The sequence below is a fragment of the Mustela erminea genome, chromosome 13, assembly GCF_009829155.1.
Source record: "Mustela erminea isolate mMusErm1 chromosome 13, mMusErm1.Pri, whole genome shotgun sequence".
Lineage (NCBI taxonomy): Eukaryota > Metazoa > Chordata > Mammalia > Carnivora > Mustelidae > Mustela > Mustela erminea.
Window position 1 is genome coordinate 27,705,286 of NC_045626.1, and position 22,520 is coordinate 27,727,805.

The 22,520-nt window shown below is 48.3% G+C and overlaps 2 protein-coding genes across 3 annotated transcripts in view; one reads left to right on the forward strand and one right to left on the reverse strand.

Moving 5' to 3' along the window:
* LOC116572352 overlaps positions 1–2,980 on the forward strand; it is a 54,310-nt gene extending 51,330 nt beyond the window's left edge. The window contains exons 11-12 of one of the 2 annotated variants that reach the window (XR_004278247.1): positions 1,144–1,186; positions 2,794–2,980. The gene's annotated coding sequence lies outside the window, so the exon portion shown is untranslated. The remainder of the gene's footprint in view (positions 1–1,143; positions 1,187–2,793) is intronic. The other variant, XR_004278248.1, reaches the window with a different exon arrangement.
* SLC14A2 (solute carrier family 14 member 2) overlaps positions 1–22,520 on the reverse strand; it is a 177,733-nt gene that overhangs the window by 102,929 nt on the left and 52,284 nt on the right. The gene's annotated exons all lie outside the window — the stretch shown is intronic.

Genomic DNA, 22,520 nt, shown 5'->3' on the forward strand with positions numbered 1-22,520 from the left:
AGAGGAAGGACCTGGGCCACGCGGCTTTAATATCCACCGTAATCCAGGAAGTGCTTCCTTTCAGGGCGAGGGCAGTTGAGTGGGGAGACTACAGACTAGGTCTTCAAGAACATGTGAACTGTCACAGACCCTTGGAGCCAAAGGGTAGCCCAGAGTGGTTGAGTGGCAGGTTCAAGGTCACATAACTCATCCGGGATGTGGCTGGAATGGGAAAAGAGAGCTGTTCTCCTAATTTCCTGTTAAGGTAACTGCTCACCAGGGGCACCTGGGTGGCTCAGTGGGTTAAGCCGCTGCCTTTGGCTCAGGTCATGATCTCAGGGTCCTGGGATTGAGTCCCGCAACGGGCTCTTTGCTCAGCAGGGAGCCTGCTTCCTCCTCTCTCTCTGCCTGCCTCTCTGCCTACTTGTGATCTCTCTCTGTCGAATAAATAAATAAAATCTTAAAAAAAAAAAAAAAAGATAACTGCTCACCAGTCCATATCAACCCCTTGCCAGCTGGTACCCCTCAGAGCACACACTTGCTATTGGCTGACAGATAAGTTTTTCCTGCTTATCTGGAACAAATCAATACGGTCCCAGTTCTTCACTCTTGACCCCACTATGTTTTAGCACAGAAAAGAATGATGAGAAAGAATCAGTAATGTTGCGGTCTGAAAGGCCACTGCAGGGCTTTTAGTCAAACTCTTGATTAGGGGTGGCGGTGGGTGGGCTACAGACTACAGCCTGAAGAAGGGACGTAACTGGTTCAGGTCACAGGGCTAGCTGATGGCTGGGATGAGAACTCGGAACTCCTGACTTCCATGCCAGGGCTCCGTCTCTCACTGTCATTGAAAGCAGATATTGGTGTGGACCAGCAGTCCTGACAGACAGATTATTTAATGAGCCAAATTATTTTACCATAATGGCATGAACATTTCATAGTAAATCAGGTCCATTGTCACTACAGAACACCTAATTACCCACATGGAGTCCAGCTAGGGTGAACTTTCCTCTTGAAATCGCTGTTTCATAGAATATTGATTTCCTAGATACATTGTGAGATGGCTAACGTTGGCCAGGGATGACATATAAAGTCTGGACTGAATATACCTTGATGTGCTTTTTATAGCATCTGATCCCTAAATCCTGCCTTTTATTTTGTAAGGAGGAAGCATACAGGAGACTCCAAAGGAATAAAGAAGTACAGGGTTGGTATATTAATGAATCATTTAGAATAAGGGGTTGGCTCAAGGTTAAGAGATGATTTTTATTTCAAGTGCGGATGCATTTGAGAGCATTCGTAGGCTGTTGATAAGGAACAAGTGGAGAGGGAGGTACAAACACGAGAGGGGAGGTGGACCACTCAGGGGCGATGCGTCTGAGTTGGTAGGGTGATTGGATTCAGACTCTCAGACTGGAGATAAGGATGAGTGAGGAAGGAAATAAATAGAGGATTGAAGATGTGTGATGAGAGGCAGTTGGGATGAAGGGAAGGGGTCATGAGGGGTGCAGAAGAAGCCCAATGCCCTCCTAACTAAAGAAATGTGGGAAGAGCAAATGAGGCTGGAATGGGTTATCACCCAATGTTCAAGGAGAAATGGAGAAGTGGGGATTTCCTCCCATCCCCCTCAACCTAACTTCAGTCCTACTCAGTCTCCTGCACGTGTTCTCAGACCACGCCACTTTACTCTTCTTTTAGTGCATCTGGGTTTACCACCAAATCCATAACATTCAGAATACGGCTACCCATGGCCTTGTAAGACAATCATTTTGTCCAAGACCTACATATCTTGTGTCTCTGTATCAGTCAGTGTAGGTTAGGTTGTGCTGCAGTAACCGTCACCCCAACCACTCCCCTGCCCGAATCTCTGAGGATTAAGACAATCTAGATTTATTTCTTGCACATACTAAATGTCTCACTCCGTGTATGAGGCTGAGGGTTGGGCTCTGCTCAGCACTGTCCCACAGGGACTCAGGCTGACAATGGAGCTGCTTTCTGAAGTAGCTGGTCCTCACGGCAAATATGAAAGAATGCTTTGTGAGGTCTTGCCATAGCAATTAGATGTTCCAGGTTAGAAGGAACATGACAGTTTTGCTCACAGCTCATTGGCCAGAACCATTCTTGCGACACTACCCAGGCCCAATGAGTAGGAAATGTAATCCTACCATGTGCCTTGAATGGGGACGGGTGATAAATATTTAGCCAACAAGGCCAATAACTACCACCCTCCTCCAGTCGGACAGCATGCTCTCCAAAGGCAAGACCAGATGGAGTCTCTTGCTTCTCTAGCAGCCACGGCGCTAGTCACAAGACAACAATGTGCTGGCTGTGCCCACAGAGTTCACCAATTAGCCCAGTCCCGCAGCCACAGGCCACAAACCTCATGAGGCAGACAAGGCAGGGAGTGGGGGAGGCAAGGTCCTGCTGGGGGTGGCCATGGAAGTGAAGATCCCAAGGAAGTAAGAAGCAAGCAGTAGGAAACAGAAAAGAGGCTGCTCACAGGGATGGGGCACTGATGCTGCTGTCCGGAGGGGTTCAGTCCTTGTAGTTCTGGGCATGTCCACGAGCAGCTGAAAGAGGGGGTTAGGATAGACCCACAGCCTTGCTGGTTTGAGTGCCATGAACTGGGTGTAAGAACACTAGGAAGAACAGCCTGGGCCAACGAGGAGACTGAGGGCCAGGCTGGGAGACACCACAGCCGTCCTTCTCCACAGCTTCACAGGCTTCTGAAAATCCTGGGGGGTAGATCTGTTATTTATGAAATGATCTGCACTTGCTTGCTTTCTTTTTTTTAAAAAAAATCTTTTTTAATAGGCTTCTTCTTGAGGTAACTAACCATTTTGCCTTTGAACCCAACGACCCTCCAGCGAAGTGATCCGCCAAGGTGGAGGCCCAGAGAGGCAGGCCGTTCGCTCCAGGAAGGGCGGCTGACGACACGGAGTCCTGCCTCCTTCTCACTCCTCGGCGGGCCTCGTGGTCACCTGGCTGACTCCAGACTAAGGTTAGCTTTTTCGGAAATAGAGTGAAAACAAACTCAGGCTTCTGAATTAATGAGCACTCTGACTCCTTCCCAAGTCTGAAGGTGTCCTAGACATAGAATAAGATAGAGAAGCCTCCCTCGGCTCAAAGACAACAGCCCCAAAGGGCTGTCCTGCCAGCTTGATCTGTCTCAGCCAGGGTCCCTTTAAGATGCGAGAACTCGGAGGTAGGGAGGTCATATGCAGGCCAGTGGAAGTTTCCACACTCTGTGTGTCTGGGCCAGCGTCTCTATCTCTGCTGGGGAAGGGTGGGCCCTGTTCCCACAGGCCTGAGATTTATGACTTCAGTCTGGGAGGCGGGCGTTGGCCCTTACTTCTCGGCACGAACAATGGTAAACAGTGATGAAGAACATTTGGAACTGGTAGCCTTCAGCCTGTGTCAGGCTAACTCTCTAGTCCTCTCTCTCCTTGTGCACACTCGTGTGCATGCAGGCGTGCACACACACGTGCGCGTGCACACACACACACACACACGCACATTTTGTAAACCTTGCATCTTACCCCCAGTCCTCACCGGCTCCACTCATAAACCTGACCTCTGAGCAGAACCGAAGTGCCTCAGCCGGCACCGCCTAGCAGTCATCTGTTGGAGGAGACACATCTCCTGCCCCCAGCATTCTTCCTCTAACACACAGAAACGCTAAGGGGCAAAGCTATACTCATAGCAGGTCTACGTGGAGCCTCCATGGGAATGAAAAATCAGTAGCTGACCAGCTGAAGCCGTAACTGTCGGTTGCGGGACAGCGACAGGGAAGGAAGTCTGGCTAGATCAGGGAGGCGGTGATGTGTGCGTGTGTGTGTGTGCGTGTGTGTGCGTGTGCGTGTTGGGGGTGACAGCAGGGAGAGGGCTGCCGTCAGCTTCTGTTTAGAGGATTTTTCGGTGGTTGCATGTTGGAGTGCTCTGGTGAGGGTCCTGTGCTTACAGGAGAACAATCCCACTTTCCTCCATGGAAGGCAGTAGAGCACAGTGGTTAAGACACAGTCTCTGAAATCAGACTCTGAGTCTAAATCCTGGCCCTGCTGCTTCTCTCTGTGTGACTTGGGCAAACTCCTGCACTTCTTCTGAGCCTCAGTTTCCTTGTATATAAAATGGGCAAGACTAGGGGCGCCTTGGTGGCTCAGTTGGTTGTGTCTGCCTTTGGCTCTGGTCAGGGCCTCAGGGTCCTGGGATCGAGTCCCACGTTGGGCTTCCTGATCAGTGGGGAGTCTGCTTCTCCCTCTCCTTCTGCTCTCTTAAATAAATAAACAAGCTCTTAAAAAAAACCCAAAAAACCAAAACAACAACAAAACCAAAATGGGCGTGACTGGAACACTGGCATGGTAGAACTGAGCTTGCTGCGTGCCTCCCACACGGCCAGAAATCTGAAGTCCCTCTTCTTCCTCTCTGATGTTCTATCTGAACTGAGGTTTGGGTTGTTCCATATTCTTGTTTCTTCACCTGCAGCAATGCAAAAGCCATCTAGAACTCCATCTAGAACAACTCCTTCTGGGACAGAAATGACCTGTACCTGCTTGTTTCCTCAGAGAAGCCATGCAGAAACCCACCTCGACTCTGCTACTGAGGAAAGAGACACATGTCCCCTGAACCCTTCTCCCTGTCTGGCGCCCAGGGCCTGTGGTTTTACATGGGGACAGAGCTGGGGAGGAGGAGTCAGGGTAAAAGGACAAGGTGACTTTCTTCTCTTCTGAGTCAGGACTTTCTGGCTAGGTGATGGATAGTAACAGAGTGACCTGAGGAGGAGGCAGGTTCTTCTGCCTGGAAGGGCACGCTGTCCAGGGAGAGCCAGGTCAGGCCGCACTGATACGGTGCAGCAGAGAGAGCTGCGTGTGATGTGGGGGAGAACCTCTTGCACGTCATGTCGAGAGGCCCGGGCGTGGGTGACTCACTGCAGAACTGGGCAAGCCGCCCTCCCTATCTGCGTCTCGGTGTCCTCCTCACTTGTCAGACTGATGCCTGCCATGATGCCAGGTCCTTCTGCCACACTCTTCCTGCTGACCCCTTCCTTTCCTCCCCGTACACACTCATGCACCCATGCGTGCTCACAGAGAGGCACACTTGTGTACACACAGTGTGCCACAAGGGCAGGTGCACAGGGTGCTCCTTCTCAGCCATCCGAATCACACCCAGTTCACGTTCTACCTCCTGCCTCCCTGGCCTTCCTGTTCCATCCTGGCCCCCACTCTCCCGAGCTTCCATGGCAGCCCAGCACAAGGTCTCTCTTGAACTTCCTTGTTGGCTTTGGGTGGTGTGGAGCTTTGCCCAATTTTGCTGTCCAGGTGCACAGTGCGACCCTGGCAGCCCCAGGTTCGAGATCCTGTCCCTCCTCCCCCCGCCATGGCTGCTGTGGTGTGCAGATGTGAATTTTCTGCACCACTGATGCCATATCAGCTTCAAGGCCTTCCTTGGCATGGTGCTGCGTGGTCACGTTTGCACATAGGTGGTGAATGCTATTTTAGCTGTTTTAGCTTGATCTGTTAATACCTCTGTTTCTCTCACCTCTGGCGCGCTGCCTGTCACACTTCGCTGTTTGGTGGCATCAGAGTGGCAATTTGGAAGCAAGCTATGGAGCAGCTGAGTTGGGGCTGTTTGGTTTGGGTTGAGAGAGATGTACTTAATGTGACATCGAGTCCCTTCTCTGTGTATTTCATTACTGCATGCTGTCCCCATGGCGCAGCGGCTCCTAGGGGCACCCTGATGCCTACTGCGAAGAGGCATTCTGGGTGGTGCCACAAAGAGCCACCAGAAGTGTACGGAGAGCCGAGTGCATGTGTCCCATGGTGTCCGGTGCCGGAAGTACATCGAGAGTGGAAGACAAGCAAGGTCTGAAACGTACAGGGCCAGAAGCAAGATGGTGGGGAATTCCTCCAACCATCAGGCAGGTGAAGCTGCAAGCAGAGACTGTGTTCTCATCCCTGCCTAGTCAAAATGGAACTTCTCTCTTGCCAGGAATACACTCCATCATGCAAAGTAATACAATTACAAACGCACTATTCATTTTGTTTCTTTTTTGATGAGCATTACCGACATGGAATTTATCAGAACTCCCATGTTTCAATGTCTTGCTGATTTGACAGGAAATACTGACATTGACAGAGATAACAGAAAACTCATTATACACCACCGCAATGAGGACATCGATGACAATCTGGTTATAAGTTTCATAAATTCAAAGAGTATTTTAGATTTGTCACTGTAAATGAGAAGTTGAAACGCCTTGAAATCTTATAGCTCGTCTATGAAAGACTCTTGACAGAGGTTTTCCCAAAGTTGATAACAATCCTGAAAATTCACATGGCATTACCAGTGACAAATTGTGAGACTCAGAGAAACCTTTCCAAACCGTGAATAATAAAATACAAAATTGGATCAACTTGTTAGAGGAGAGACTGAATTATCTTTGTATTCTCTCTATAAAAATGATATTGAAAAATGATAGTCATTTAAAGAGATGATCAAAGCGTTTGCAGCAAAAAAAAAAAAAAAGTAGGAAGAAGAGTATTATGGATGTGTGTCAGAAAATCATTCTTGATTTTGTGGTGTTTGGAATTTGCCAGTGTTTCATAAGTTGTAATTTGTTGTGATTTCTTTTGTACCTGTAAATGGAATTTCACTTTCAAACATAGTTTTGTACTTGGAATTTTGAATTCTTTTTCTTTGCCAGGGTCCTCTAAATTGCAAAAGCTGGGTCTGCCCTGTGCACTCCTCAGCCCCTACAGGGAGCTCCTTTGGCCTGTGGCTGTCAGTGGAGGTTCCAGATGTGGGGGCAGGGTGTGGGGGCACTGACTAGAGCATCCACCCTGGACCAGTGGGTGATGTGGGTCTGGCTGACATCACACATCCGTGGAGACCACCTGACTCTTATTCTAAAAGGGGCAAAACGTCTGTCACGCTGACTATGAGGGGCACAGACCTTTCCACCAACAGTCTCGTCAGGGCCTGGCTGGGCCCTGCCAGCCCCCCTGCATTTCCTTTTAATAAAATTTAATGTTTTCATTTTCAAAGACCTAGAAAATCCAAACACTTTTTAAAAGCCCCGAGGAACTATAAAAATTAATAGCACAGGGATAATTTCTTTTTCAGTGGCGACTCAATTAAACCTGCCAAAGTCAGACAGTGTGATTTAAACGCACCGCTTGCAGAGAGACCCGAGCAAAGCAGGCAAACATGGAATGAACAATAATATTTACCAATTACCCTCTTGGATGTTTCCCACCTGGCCCCTTCCCCCTCGGGAGAATTTTTTCCTTCCCTCCCTCCTCTCTAGGGGCCAGAGGTCAGCATCCCTAATTGTTTTCTCCTTGAATGGTCACATTGCTATCAACAAGTGACTAAACTTCTTCTCTGCTCAGGGTAATGGAAAAATACCACCCGGGCTGGCTGCCCAGGGCAACAGGCCATGTGGACATCATCCTGACTATGGGGCTGAACTCAGCTTTGAAAATGGAAGAATGGCTCCCGGCTCATCTCAGCCAGGCGCTTCAGCCAGACTAGACATCTCACATTCCACACTTAGTCCTGCCCCAGGGCACTTGCTCCTGCCATTACCCCTGCCAGGAATGCCCTCTCTCCTGTTCACTGAACGATTACCATGGAACACTTAAATCTTACGTTTTGTTTGAGACCCCTATCAAGATCAAGTTCTCTTAAGAAACCTTCCCTGATAAAATGCATAGCCATGTAGATTTCCCAGTCAATCCCCTTGCCTTCAACTTCTCTTTCCTGAGTCAACTGCACAGGATTTCTGAACTCATCTGGGCTGTCTGGGCACTCATTATCCTGGCCTAGAGCTTTCAACAGGCTTATCCCTCCTCCGACTGGAAGCTCCTCCAAGGCAGGAACTCCCCTGGATGTATCCTTTACTCGTTGCATTTAGCTGGGTGTGTTGCGGTAGTGGAGGCTTAAAACTTGCACTTGGACTAGAGTGGAGAGCCTCCGTAGTTTCTCTACGACAAGGGAGTGAAATGTGTGCCTCAGGAAATGGTATGAGGGTTTCCACGCCCCATTGTTTGCATAGAAAAAATTTTTTTAAAAAACCACTTAAGTTACAAAAGATAAAAAAGACCTGAGCTAAATGTCCATCAGCAGGGAATGGACAAAGAGAATATGGAATAGAATGGCACGCTCTGGAGCAGTTAAAATAAAGGAAATGGAGTGGAATTCTCAGTATGTAGAGATTCCCGGAACAGGAGGGTTGACTGAGGAAGGCGAACTCCAGAACAATGTTTGTTGAGATATGACTTAGGAAGATTCAGTGCCACATAAACCGATACTACACAGCATTTTATGGGTCCACGTGAACATATCCATGTGTGAACACATGGGGGAGAAAGAAATACATGCTGTTCTTGCCAGGGGTTGCCTCTGGGGAGGGAGCAGAGGGGATAGGGAAGATACGTCATCATGGATTTTTTATTTTTTTCTCAAAAAATCTGAAGCAAATAAGAAGATGTTAACATTTGCTAATTCTGCTTGAGGAGTTCACAGGTGTCTGTGGGGTAGGGGCTGGCAGAATGCCCACCTCCTGGGCTCCCCCTCCTCCGGCCCACCCTGTACCCCATTTCCCAGCCTCCTCTGTGGCTGTTCTGTGACCTCCGTCAGGTGGGTGGCAGTGATAAGAGAGTGCCTCTAGGCCTGGCTGCTGAGCACCTGGCCTTGGTCAGTAGCCCTGGAAGTAGCCAAGGCAGCCATTAATTTTGCTGTCACCCTCCCCCTGGAGCTTCCCAGGATTAAGCTAGACTGTAGGGAACAGAAAGAGCCAAGTCCAGGCAACTTGCACTGCACGCAGGATGACAGCTGGTGGCCTGCACGGGCACTTCGCCCTTGACTCCCTTTAGCCAGACTCCTCACGGTCCCCAGGCCACACACGCTCATGTCTGATCAGCTCCCCAGTAGGGATGTCCCCATACGGCGCTCGTGTCTGATCAGCTTCCCACTAGGGATGTCCCCGTATGGTGTTCTGCTTTTACAGCACGTACTCAACCATCGCGTCCTCTTGCCTGGCTCAGGCTGCCATCCCGGTGACGCCGCAGCCCCTTATGCCAGCCTGTTCCCAGAACTCTGTCTGTACTGCTTATTTTGGCTGTAGCCACACAATGCCCGGCGCTGTTGCTTGTATCTCTGTGACAGAGACCACGCCTTACCATTGTGTCACTCTGTCAGGGAAGGACCTAAATGGACTTCTTCTGGGCTAAGCAGCGTGTGTGGGGGGAATACCAGAGTCTAACTCTGTGAGTCTGACGGGTTTTTCCAGAGTTGGGGTAGAAGAGACCCTCGCTGGAGAGGGGGTGAGGGCAAGCAGGCCCACGCCCCCATGCCGCAGAAAGCTTGGCATGGAAGCTCCCTACAAGGGGCTGTTGGGGGGAGGGCTCTGAACCCAGGGCTCAGTCTCATTCTCATGGCAGATGAAAATGAGCTCCAGCCGGGATGTCTTAACGTCGCTCGTTTCCCTTCTGGTTCCTCTGTAGGGACTCCAGATAAGATCCCACAGAATGCAGTGGTGTTTATTTCATAGGCAGCGGGGAAGGTGGGGAAGACATCAGGCAGCAGCATCCTTTCCCTGAGGCTTATGGGTAGAAGGGAGGTGGTGGCACAGGAGCCTAGGATGGAGAGATCCTAGAGGCAGGGATGGGGTCCTCGTCTGTGGTGTGCAGACCTTCTGGCCTTAGCCAAAGCCATTTCACCTTCCTGAGACTCGGTTTTCTTATTTTTAGAAAAGGGATGCTACAACTTTGCTGTGCTGCTGAGGTCCCAATGAAAAAATATGTGAAAGCGTTTCTCAACCCTTGAGTGCTATACAAAGACACAGATCACTGTGGCTGACATATCAGACGCCAGGCAGAGGCAGGCCCATGAGCATGAAGAGGCTAATGAACTAGTGAGCTAATGAGCTAGGGAGGAGGCAAATGCTCTCAGGGGGTCTGGAGGACCAGGCCATGGACTTGTGGGCAGAGGTGCTCCTAACCATTCCCGTCTGCTCCCAAGAAACAAACTCACAGCCCAGGGCGATCTCCCAGAGGATGGGCCGTCCTGCTCAGGGTCATGGCTTTCCACGGCCACCTCCTCTGAAACTGCACTTAGTACTCCTGCTTCCGCCGTCCCGCAGATGGGAAGCTTACTGCTATCTGCGCGGGGTCAGATGAGTGACATGAGACAAGGCTGCTCAGAGCGGGGTGAGCTCCGTTGCAGGCCAGGAGGGTCCTCAGGGATTCAAGGGACGGCACTGAACTGGCCTTGAGGATGGGCAGGATGTGGTGAAAGTCAGCCGCAGGAGCAACAGGGCAAAGAGCGCTGGGGAAAAGCAAACTCACGCGGTGGCTGGGAACATAGGAAACGGGGCAGAAAGGTAGATGATGGTCCGGGGGGAATTATCCATAACGACGCAGTCTTTATACCTGAAGTCCTTGTGAGCATCTACGAGTGCCCACCTTGTGCTGGGCCAGGGACAACCAGACTGGCTTTGCCCATGTCACTCTTGGAAGTACCCAAATCTCAGGCATGGGGTGAAGTCCCTCTTCGAGCCAACTGGGAGTTGCGGGGAGGGCATCCTCATGGGGCTACACTCATGTGGGTCTAAGGATGGTCTCTCCTAAGTGCCTTATCTGCTTCAGGAGGGTGAGAGTCCCCAGGCAGGATTAATCAAGTGGGCCAGGCCCCGTGTGCCGCAGAGAGAGAGAACAGGCAAGAGTAGGAGAGGAAGCCCCAGAGGGGGGACGCTTGCTCACGACCCTAGGCCTAACAGGTGAGGACTCCGACATATCTTAGGAAGGCAGGGACTTCTCCTGGCCGCCATGCATGTGCTGAAAACCTGGGAACTGAGACCCTGAGAGAGAAAGTGTGTTGAGGACATGTCGGGGATGCAAGAGGAGAGTGTGTCAAACCCAGCTGCTCTGGGCTCTTTCCGAATGCCCTTTCCTTAGGAAGTTCAGGAGTGCAGAGGCACCCGGGACCCAAGCCGCAGGTGTGCCAAGGTGGAAAGGAAATGCAAATGTAGACACTGGGGCACAGCAGCCTGGCTGCAGCATGCGCCCCCTTTAAGAAAGTCAGGGCCCAGGGGACATCCACAGCAGGGCGGCAGGGGCTGGAGGGAAGCTACTCCGGGAGCTCTGAGGGCAGGGGGAATGAGGGGAACAGGGAAGGTGTCAGGGGACAGTGAGAAAGGGCACAAGACAGCAGGCGTCCTGGGCGGGAGGGGTTCAGCTCTTTGGGTGGTGCTCCCATGAGGGCAGAGGTGAGAATTACAGGACACTGGTGTCTTAACACCGAGGGCTGTTCTGTGAGCGAAGGGACCGTCTGCACTGGGCTTGGCTGCTCTTTCTGGAGCATGTCTCGAGCGCGGGGCCTGACGCCGTATGCCAACACAGCCGAAAGCTGGCCACACTCGGGCTCACAGAAACCCCATTTTGGGCTTACTGGAGCACGTGGGGAATGCTTTCTTTGGTAAGAGTACTCGGAAGAATTCTCATACGCATACACTTTTCATACTCAATATTGGCCAATGGAGAAGGGCAGTGTGCTCTCGGGAGCGGGAGAGTAACACACACGTCCCCCTCCCTGGGCGCTCCAGGCGACGGAACGACTCTTAGCAGAAGCGATGGCCTACGTCATTCTTGGCATGCACACGCAGCTCCTCCTGAATCGGGCTACACACAGATTGCATATAAGGTCGTATGTAAATACATAAAATTGTATTGCATAAATAGAAATGCAGAATTCCAAGTAGCATCCAAGAAGGCACGGCATGGATTCTCTCCTCTTATGTGGTCGGGGGGGCTATTGTCTTCATTTTAACAAAGAGGAAACCAAGACATAGAAAAATTAAGTAAATTGGCCAAGGTCACTTGGCTGAGAGGTGGCTGAGGCAGGCCTTGAACCCAGGGCTGCTCGAAGGTTTTAGCTTCTATGTTCCATGGGAGGGAGGGAAACACAGGCAGAAGGGGTTCCTGTCAGAGACACCATGGGGAATTTCTACCTTAGGGCTGGGATGCGTGAGGTTCCTTCCACCTTCGCAGGCCTCGAGGGTTTTCAGGCAAACACTAAAACATACGCCGAGTTGGGCTCCAGCCACCACACCCCTCAGCAATGCCAAGAATGGGATACCGCGGAGGCAGAGAAACAAGCAGGAAGGCAAGGCTGGCTGAAGTTTGTTTACACCCTCCTCACTCCCTGTTCTCTTTGCCAACTGTTCCTGCTGTCCCCCGAAGGGTACCTAGGTCCTGGGGACCCAGCAGCTGATCTGTCTTAACGACGGAATACTAAACAGCTCAAAGGAGAAAACAGGAGTGGGAAGCCTCACATCTACCTCCTCATTTCCACTGACCCATGACAAAATAAATCCCCCTCATCCTGGAGAGATCGAGAGATGCTCTCATTTTTGGTGGTACGGAAAATGCCTATTTTGAGTTCGAAGGTCAGTATATGAATCCTCACCAGCTGGAAAGATTCTGTTGAGCACTTCTTCCTGTAGATCGTATTAGGAAGTCCTCTTGTCTTAGAAGCAGACTCTTTGATTTTCCAAATCTAGCTCTGTTCCACTACTGAATATTCTTCTTTGAACCATGAAATGCTGCCTTCTCCTTCTCCATGGAGTGTGATATATCCCCCCATACCACCCTCTTCTGCTACCCTCACAGTTGAGAATCACTGGTCCTGTGTAATGGCTACAGCTGAGAAACCAGAGATATGAATTAGTTTGGTCCCAGTCACAACCTGGCTTATTTTGTTGCTTCGATTCAGTGCCATTCAACAAGTATTTATTGAGCAACTACTATGTGCCTTGGATCTCAAAGGTAGCAGGTGCACCTACACTTTCAAATCCATCTTAGGAGAAGGGACCCCTTGAGCAAAGAAAGGACTGAATGTTTTTACTGGGAGAATTTAGATACTAGTAGGGTACATTCTTTTAGTTGGGAATCTTCCAGATACCACTATAATCTCACACTGTGGACAAAATCTGCTCATTCAGTGCAAAAGGGGGCAGTCCTGCATGGGTGCCCAGCTTTGAAGATGGCAAAGATAAGGAGGATTAGACCTCTCCCTAATGCAACACCATTTCCCTGCTGCCCCTCTCTTGTCAACACCCTCTTCTCCCTGGATTTGGCCTTATACCCTGCCTGCTGTGTTCTTTGTTGTCCCACCAAGTTGGGCAGAAGGGTGCCTCCCCCTTTATTTCCTCCCACTCCTGCCCCCCCAACTCGTTTCTTCCCAGCACAAAGTTCCATTCTTCATTAATGCTGTTTTAAAGCCAGCATGGAGCTGTTTTCCAGATGTGGCCATGCGCAGACAGTAATTGTGCTCTGTGATCCCTTCCAGCTGCTTCCATAGCTTGCCAACAACCCCCTCCCACCCCCACCTTGCAGCCCCAGGAGTCCATGTTTGGGGGCTGCAAATTAGGGCAAGCATTGTAAAATGATCGTGTGCTACACACGGCCTTCCCCGCAAGAATTATGGACTTTATAACTGAGCTAATTGGCATTAGGTCTTGCCTGAAAGGTCAACAGAGTGGCAGAGAAACAGGATCTTTGTAAATTGATCGGCTGGTTCCCCTGTGTCCCCCCAACTCTCTCTCTCCTTTTGAAATATGGCTTACCTGCCTTGAAGAATTGCTGACTCTTGTAAATTACTGCTTTGACTGTGTGGGACTGTGACACATTGTTTCACATCACGTGGAAGGTGGTGCGGATGTTGAAGGGGTGCATAATTATACCCTGGAAATTCTTCTGCCATGCTACTAGCTTCAGCCTTTATGCACCTCGGTGAAGCAAGCAGGGCATTGTAATGCTCCTGACCTTCAACTCAAGCATCAAGCATGATTTATCCAAAGGTAACATACAGACTCTCAGGATTATTTATTTATTTATTCAATTTCTCCAAAGACATGAGTTCCTTACGGATGATCCTGCCTTTCTTAAATGGGAACACTTGTATGGTGCTTTTTTTTTTTTTTTTTCCATTCCACACATTCTTATTGAGCTTAGTAGTGGCAGGGTTCAAGACTGACTTTAGTAGGAGGGACAAGAAGTTGTCTTTCTGGAATCTGAGATGTTATGTTTTTATCTATACTTTGTGCCGGTCTTTCTGCTCAGGATGAATTGAAGCCTTATGGTTTCAAAATGTCTGTCCTCTGGTGCTCACTCTTTGGGTTTCAGCACTGGAAGTCCTTGTTAAAACACGTATGGTATCTGGGAGAAATAATGCATCAAATTTGTGGTTCCTACCCCCTTCCCTCTTCTTCGTCAGGCACCCTTGAGAATCTAATGAAAGTTGACCTTGCACCGCACACACTCACACATATTTTGCCTACAATTTAGGGCTATTCTTGGATCTTCCAAATCCCCGCTATGGATCAACTCCAAGCTATGAATCCCCGCCCAGTTATCATTGCCCACTGATACTCTCGCTCACGTGGGCTTATTCGACCCCTTCTAGCAGAGAGACCTACGGGAACAAGTCCTGTGCTGGCCAATATAGTGGGAAAAGTGAGAGAAGCAACATTTCAGACACCTAGTTTTGGGCCACAATGCAAGGAAGGGCCTGAAAATCATCTCTTTACTAAGCAGTCTGTAGACCAAATAAACAATGCAATTCGCACACATCCCTGTGCAACTTTTTTTAAAAAAAAAATGTATGTAAATCCCATGGAGATGTGAACATGGTGGGTTCATCTAGAATCATTTAGAAACATGGACATGGAGTGTTTGTCTAATCAAGAGATACAAAAATGGTAGCTGTTATCACGCTGGGAGGTTAGTTAGTGCAAAAAGGAGATCTGAGCTCGGAAGTTTGGAAGCCCTTGGTCTATTCCGTTGGTGGTGTAGGTCACCATCCTCTCTCACCGTGATTGCTACCGTGGACTGAGCAAGTTTCTCCCTTATGTCCTGCCCCTAACACTGTGGCCAGGGTGCTCCCTCCCAAATGTCAGGTCTCCAAGGTTTAACCCCTCCAGTGGCTTCCATCCACTCCAAGTCCAGCCAAACCCCTGCCCTGGCCTCCTGCCCTGGTCTCCTCTACTATTACTCTCCCCTTTGCTCACATTACCCCAGGCCCTGCTGTTCCTCAAACATGTTGGTCAAGCTACTCCCTCACACCTTTGGTGTCGCTGTTCCTCTCCGCCCACAGTGCACCTGTCCCAGGTGTTCTGGTGGCTGGACTCCTTCCCCTTCCAGGTCGCCGCTCATGCTGTACCCTTGCTCCTGACCCTATCTAGCACAGCCACCACCTGCCCCAGTACTCCTGATCCTTCTTCCCTGCTGGATTTCACCCCACAGGCTCCGGCAACACCTGACTTCATATTTACTTTTGTCTGCGGCTCCCCACCAGAATATCAGCCCCTGGAGAACAGAACCTTTGTCTGGGGTGCCCACTGCCGCATCTAACAACAATAGATATTTTCCTTTCGGTGAGCTCCAGGCCCTCAGACCCCATCTGCTATGGCTCTGTGCTTTGAGCATTGCACCGCAGCTTTGCCTTAAGAGGTTTTCACAAGTTCAGAGCAGTCCTGGGTATTGGGGAGTTGAAATTATTTTTACCCATGTGCAGCTGAAATAGCCATCTGCCATCACACCGCCCAATTCCCCACTGTGTTTAAAATCCATCTGGAGTTCTTTCTTTCTTTCTTTTTTTTTTTTTTTAAGATTTTATTTATTCTTTCTTTATTTTTTTTTAATTATCCATATTAAAAAAAAAAAATCAGTGTCTTGGTACAAAAGAAGGTGCCGTGTTTTCATGTCTTTTCTCCCCATGGCAGAACCTGTCCTAGGGTACAGGGATAGATTTAGGGCTACTCATTGATTGTTTCAAGCTGTATAGGTTAATTATTGCTTCTAGGTTCATGGTTGTTTCTTGTTCTAGGGATGTTTATCTTCCTGTACCTAAGGGTAATTCAAAGCCCAGCTCATGTCCCCTCTTCCATGAAGCCTTCCTGATGACTCTAGCCCTCTCTTCTCTGACATCATCATGGTGGTAAGAGGCAGCTCCTTAGAACTGAGTCCTTACTTTTCTTCTGTTCTCCTCAGCTGTGCTGGCCTGTACTTCTCAGCTCTGTGACAACTGAGAGTGTATTTTATGTTGATCTTGCAACTGCCATAGAACCCAGTCTGGGAGGGACTTTAATAAACTCTTGGAATGCCTTCGGACTGCTTCTTTTCCTTCAAGGCTCCTCAGATCCTTTTTGGAACAGCTCAGATTTTCACCACACTTGGACTCATATAGTGTCAATTAAATCATCCAAATTCAATATAGTGCACACCCTTCTCCTGCTTTGCCACAGCTCTCCGTGCGCTCTGGATTGTGGGGCTAGTATCTCATATCCCATTGCCTACATAACTGCCAGCCCAAGGAGATGCTCAGTAAGTAATTCTGGTTTAAATTAAGATGGCAGTGATGATGGAAACATTCAATTAATACACATCTGTTAGGATGCTAGTAAGTGCAGATCCCTTGGCAGGTGCTGGGGATTGAGTAATGAATAAATAATCATTCCTACCTTCAAAGAGCTCACAGTCTAGTGAAGGAGATAGATGATGGGGGGGTGGTATACGACTCTTTTCATTTCAAGAGGAGAAAGCAATGAACTCTTTATGGGATTTAAAAATCTTCGACACTTGAACTTGAAGTTTCAGGAAGAGGAAGCACAAAGGCATGGAAATGGTGGATTCAGGAAGCAGCTGTCGTTCTGAGCGGCTGGGGCACAGGAGGTGTGGGTGGTGCTGAGAGGTCAGCCTGGGAAGGTCAGAGGGTAAGGGCAGGGAGCTCTGTGTCTGCTAGACACGCCCTTCCCCGGTCTCCAGGGTCACTTACTCCAACTGCAACGCGTGCATTTACCTAAACTCTCTGGCAATGGGGTCTGTGGGTTTGTCCTCCTCAGCGTGAAGTTGGACTTCCTTTGATTCACCTTAAATTGTGGGTTGGAGTTCTGTGGGCTTGATATCCTTCAAGCTCCCCCGACTGCCCTCAGTCCAGTGACGTGTCCTTTATTAAAAACAAGACATATACAGACAAGCATTTGGAAAACGGGCATCTGGGGGTCCATTTATTACTTTCCTGACTTTGGACAATTTCTTTAACTACCCTGAGCCTTAGTCTTTTCACTTGAAAAAAAGAAAGTAACACCAGGCCCACCTACTTCATTGGGCGGTTATGAAGCTCAGCTCTAATATAACAATCGATGTAAAAGTGTCTCGGAACGCGTAAAACTCTGCACAAAGCAAGGGCTTATTACCCTGACGGAAGGAGACAGCCGCTCCTTCCTCCCGAGAAGACTCCCTTGCCAGGCGGCACAGACGTCAGTGGGGTCCCTTGGTCTCCCATGGCAACTCGCCTCATCCTCCCACCGGCGTTCCTGCCTCCGTAGAAGGAGGCACTTGCTCATTAGGCGTAACGAATTACCCACGCTCCACTGGGGTAGGGAGGGAAAGCGGTGAGGTGGAATGGATTTCTTCCCTCTGCTTCCCTCCCTCTCCCTCTTCCTGTGCACAAGTGTCTCCTGTCTGCGGAAGGCAGGGCCCAGGCCGCCCAGAGGTGGCGTGCGAGGTTTGAGACGGCAGCTGCTCCAGGCTTCCTCCCAGGGCTTCCCACGCGTGGCTGGCTCTGGCCCCCGCATGCTAGCAACACGTCCGAAAGTCTGAGGCACCCGAGGTTCTCAGCCCCACGTGCCCACTTGGGGCAGAGCAGGACGAACCGGAAGCCATGTTCCTATTTCTTTAGCGGCCCATCTAGAGAATGGTGAAGGAGCCTTTTATGGTCGTGTTTCCAGCCCTGGTCCATTATGTACTTCCATGCAAACAGCAACACAAACCCCAGATCCTGGAAGGGAAGCAGAGGGCACAGGCCGTGCCAAGGCAGACGGCAGAGAGGCAGTCGTGTGGGACAAGAGCACTGCTCTCTACACTCTGGGGCCCCTCCTCACCTTCACTAGGGCCCTCGGGGCCTTTGCAACACCTATTGCTGAAGCCCCAGCACCCTATGCCTGGGCTCCATCTGGGTCACCAGCAAGTTGCCTCAGATTGTCACATGATGAGGCTGAAGCTCTGTTCCCACTTTAGGCGGTACCGTCCACCTAAGCCTCTGCTTGTGTGCCTTGAGCGTGTGCAGCTGGGGGTGAACCCTGATCCCAGCACACTCCGAAGCAGTGATTCTTCTACCTGCTTCTTCTACTGCTTGTCTTGCCCCATCAAAAATCATTTTTCCTGTGGCCCATTCCCCCAGGGTCTTATTCCTCATAGAAGGAAATGTTGTTCACATGCTACTGGGAGAAGCTCATGGGCTTTTGACAACCTAGGGCCCCATCGTCAGCCTGGAGGTCAGGGTGATTTTCTCCTTTTGGAGAACTCCCACTGGCCACCTAGCCCTGCACTCATGACTCTTGGATCCCTGTCTGGTTGTTCTGACTTTGACAATCTTACCTCCTACAGATTACAGAATGTCTGGACACCTGAAATTAACTGAGCACCAGGCTGACCCCTTGGAAGATTCTTAATAATTTTGAATAACTGGTTAGTGGGAAAAGACTCTAGTTACTGGGTTACCAAGTCTCACTGGAGTCTGTGATACTATTCCCTGTGTGCCTCTCAGTTCTATCCTTCTCAATCGACCCCAGGCCTACCATTTTCCTCCAAGTCTTTCTCATTATCCACCTGGTATGGCACCCTCTGTTCTCCAAAGTTGCTCTTCTCTAAGAAGTCTTCCTGGGCCAGATCAACACACAGTGGGCTGCTGTTTCCTTCCTTAATTTAAATTCCTCACAGTTACATATGTATTTTACCAGGCACGTTCATGGAGGTCTTCTTATTTTATTATCTCATAGATGATAGACATTGTCATCCCCATTGTAAATGGAGGGTCGAGGAGACTAAATGAGCCCAGTGTCACCGGGCTGTCAGCAGAAGGCCCAGGAAGGGTAGGGCAGGGACTCAGACAGCAGTTCCTGCATGCCAAGCTAAGGGCTGTACCAGTTACAGCACAGGCTGTGGGACTGCGGCATCTGTGAGGGCTTGTGGGCATTCCCACTGTCTGGCTTAGTTTATGCCAGAGCAGCTTGCTTCCCATTCCACAGCTCTCTCTTGGCTGAAAATACCCAAGAAGTCAGGAGAGGAATTACTGCAGGATGAGGCAGACTAGGAAAGGATTGGAGGCGAGGGGCATTTCAGGGACAGAGTCAGGCTTTAAATTTCCCCAAAATGATTCTCTATGAATGGTATCTGGCCCTCCAACGTTCAAAGCAATGGGTTTCTAAATATGATGAAGATGAGAAACAAGCCCTTCATGCCTCTTAAGCCAAAATCAATACTATTTTTTTTTCTTTTGCTTCCCTCAGATGGCAATCTTCTTGGCTTGATGCAGTAGCCAGGTAGATGAACTAAGTATCAGACCAGGGTGCTCTGGTAGCTGTCCTTACCTGGGAAAAGAAGAAGCCCTGGGCTTCCTGGCCTGAACCCTAGTTAGAAAGGTGTTAGAAAGCACCTCTTGCTCAGGTAGGTTCAAAGGGATCCAGGGACCACGATGGGAAATGGATTAGTTTCTGGGGTAAGAAGGCTGGGCATGGATGGGTGTCTTCCTTATGCCTCTAGCCAGCAGCCACAGCAAGCAGCCTGCAGAAAGGAAGGAAGATCCACGTGGATCTTCCTATGAGGACATCTAGAAGCTTCCAGGAGAACAAATAAAATGAACGGCTATCTTGGAGAGCTTACAATGTGCCAGGCACTGTGCAAAGTGTTTATGTAGATGATCTCAGTTTTATCTTTATCACAACCCCCTGAGGCGTATTCTATTATGATTCCCATTGTAGAGATGAGGGAACTGAGGCATAGTGGTTAGGTGATGTGCTTAAAGAAATCAGCTAGTCAAGGGCGGATCTGAAATGAGTCTGGATTCAGTCCGGCTTAACTATTAAGCTCTTTGGCCTTTAGGGCTCAGAAAAGATTCTTTCGTAAAAGAACCCATGCACAGGCTCCCTTCCGATAGCAAGATCTCTGTTCCTGAGACATGGACTGCTACTTCCAGAGTCTGCATCAGAGGTAGAGTCAACATAAGGCAAAGAAAAGTAAAGGCATGTGTACTTTTAGAGATTCAGTTCGATTTGGTTCGCTTCGATGTTATTCGACTCCAGTCAATTCAGTTCCCACATATTCAGCATAATTTGTGTGTCAAACAGTTTTCTTTGTCTTGGGGATTCTCAAATGAAGCTGAGTCAACCCAGAAATAATTTCAAAAGCCTTAAATGTCTGGCTAATCTAACTCAGCAATTCTTTTTCTAGGAGATTATTCTAAGAAGACAATCTCGACTGTATGGGAATATTAGCTACGAAGATGCTCCTCTTTGTTAAACAGTAAAAAGCAACATAAATCTCTCAGGGATAGGGAACACGCATTAGATGTATCTAACACAGCCCCGACAAGCTCTAGTGACACAGTCCTGTGGGCTGGAGGGAAACCAGTTAGTGCTGTGTCTTTAGATGCACAAGGAATGTGCCAAAGGTCCCCAAACTTTGTCTCAGTAATATTTTTACAGCACTCTAAGCCAAAATAGATGACACGTATTTAGGTTTATTAAGTATGTAGGTCCAAAAAAACTGGTAAGTCTTTATTTCCTAACAACTTAGTAGCTGTTTGAAAATTCTTTTTACAGATAAGTTGAAAGAAAAAAATATATTTAATTCATTCTTAAATAATCATAATTATTTATTAATAAAATATGTGCACCTGTTGGCCATTGTACAATTAGTCAAACCTTGGAATCAGGATATATCCTTGGATATACCCCCCTCATTTCCTGTTCCACACTGATTTTTGTATGGTACTTTCTTTTTGCGTGAAGATTTTATTTATTTGAGAGAGAGAGCAAGCATGAGCATGGGGAAGGACAGATGGAAAAGCAGATTCCCTGCTGAGCAGGAAGCCCGATGTGGGACTTGATCTCAGGAACCTGAGATCTTGACCTGAGCTGATGGAAGATGCTTAACTGACTGAGCCACCAGGTGCCACTGCTACTTTCTTTTTAATACAGCAACCAATGAAAACCCAGTTTTGCAAAGATATGATGATACCATATATATATAGCATGATATAATACTGAATCTCTGAATTCCCTCAAGCTGGTAGTTTGTGTGGTATCTGACAGTTCTGAGGATAATGGTGTGTTCTTTGATAATTAAAAATACCTTGTACTATCCTTGTGGGTTCACTGTGGCACCCTGGAGTTCCTTGACACACAGTTTGGAAATTGTGAACACGTGTTTAATTTTCCCTTTTGGCTTAGCTTTTGATAGATATATGAGTACAAGAAAAATTTCACTTTTCTCTTGACTGTAGAAAAGAAAATCAGCCTATGAGTCTGATAAATAGCAACTGACCCTTAACATTAGTTTCAGGGATGCCAAAGGGCATGGTGGGGACTGAGGCAAAGAGAGAACACAAGCTCCATCTAAAGAAATCAGCTTCCACACAGCTCCCCCTATGCAGCCTGATGGGAATGTGATATTACCATTTTTTAAAGAAAAGTAGAAATTATGGACTTTTATGTGAAGCCTCCTAATATTCAGATACTGGCAACTAATTCTAACGTTCTTTTTAAAGATTTTATTTATTCTTTTGAAAGACAGCACGAGAGAGAGAGACAGAGAGAGAGAGAGAGCAAGGATGAGCAGGCAGAGGGAGAGGGAGTAGCACACTCACCACTGAGCACAGAGGGAGAGGCAGGGGTGGATCGCAGGACCCTGAGATCATGACCTGAGCCAAAGGGAGACACTTAATTGACTGAGCCCTTCAAGAGTCTCTAACATATCCTTTATAAATGTTGGGTAGGTCAACACTATGGTATGCATAAAAGGCTTGTCTCTGGGTAGTGGTGTTCCACTTGAGAGTCACTGAGTTTGCGACCCATAGTAAGTTATTATGTTACTGCTAAAAATGACATTTCTGATAAACATCACATGCTTATGTGTTCATGTATCATGTATCATGTTCATGATAATTAGAAAAAGGTAAAAAAAAATTAACATTTTCATATGGATAGTTAGAAGACTAAAAGGATATATAACCAGATGGATAAACTGGTTTTGCTGGGAAGGGAATCATGGAAGGTTAAAGCTTTTTTTTTTTTTTTTTTCTTTTTCTTTTTGCTCTTCTGTCTTTTCTAAGTTATTTTTACCGTAGCCATATATTGTATCCAAAATTTTGTTTTGTTTGTGTTCATTTTAAAAAAGAAGCTTAGAGCAATTACCATGAGTAAGCCACTATTAGGCACAAATACAAATATAGATCAAAGTCGTATGAGTCATACAGAAGCTTATTAATGAATGGGAGACAGACATCACATTTACTAGTCATACACAGTAATTGACGAAACAAGGAGAGTTCCATGATTATATCTCAGTGGCAATAATTCAGGAAGAGAATTGGAGGGTAGCATGGCTTGCTCAGAAGCCTTCACAGAGGAGATGAGATGAGCAGGGCCATGGTTTAGGGAGGTGGAAAAGAAAAGAGAAGATGTTCCAGATGTGGCCAATACT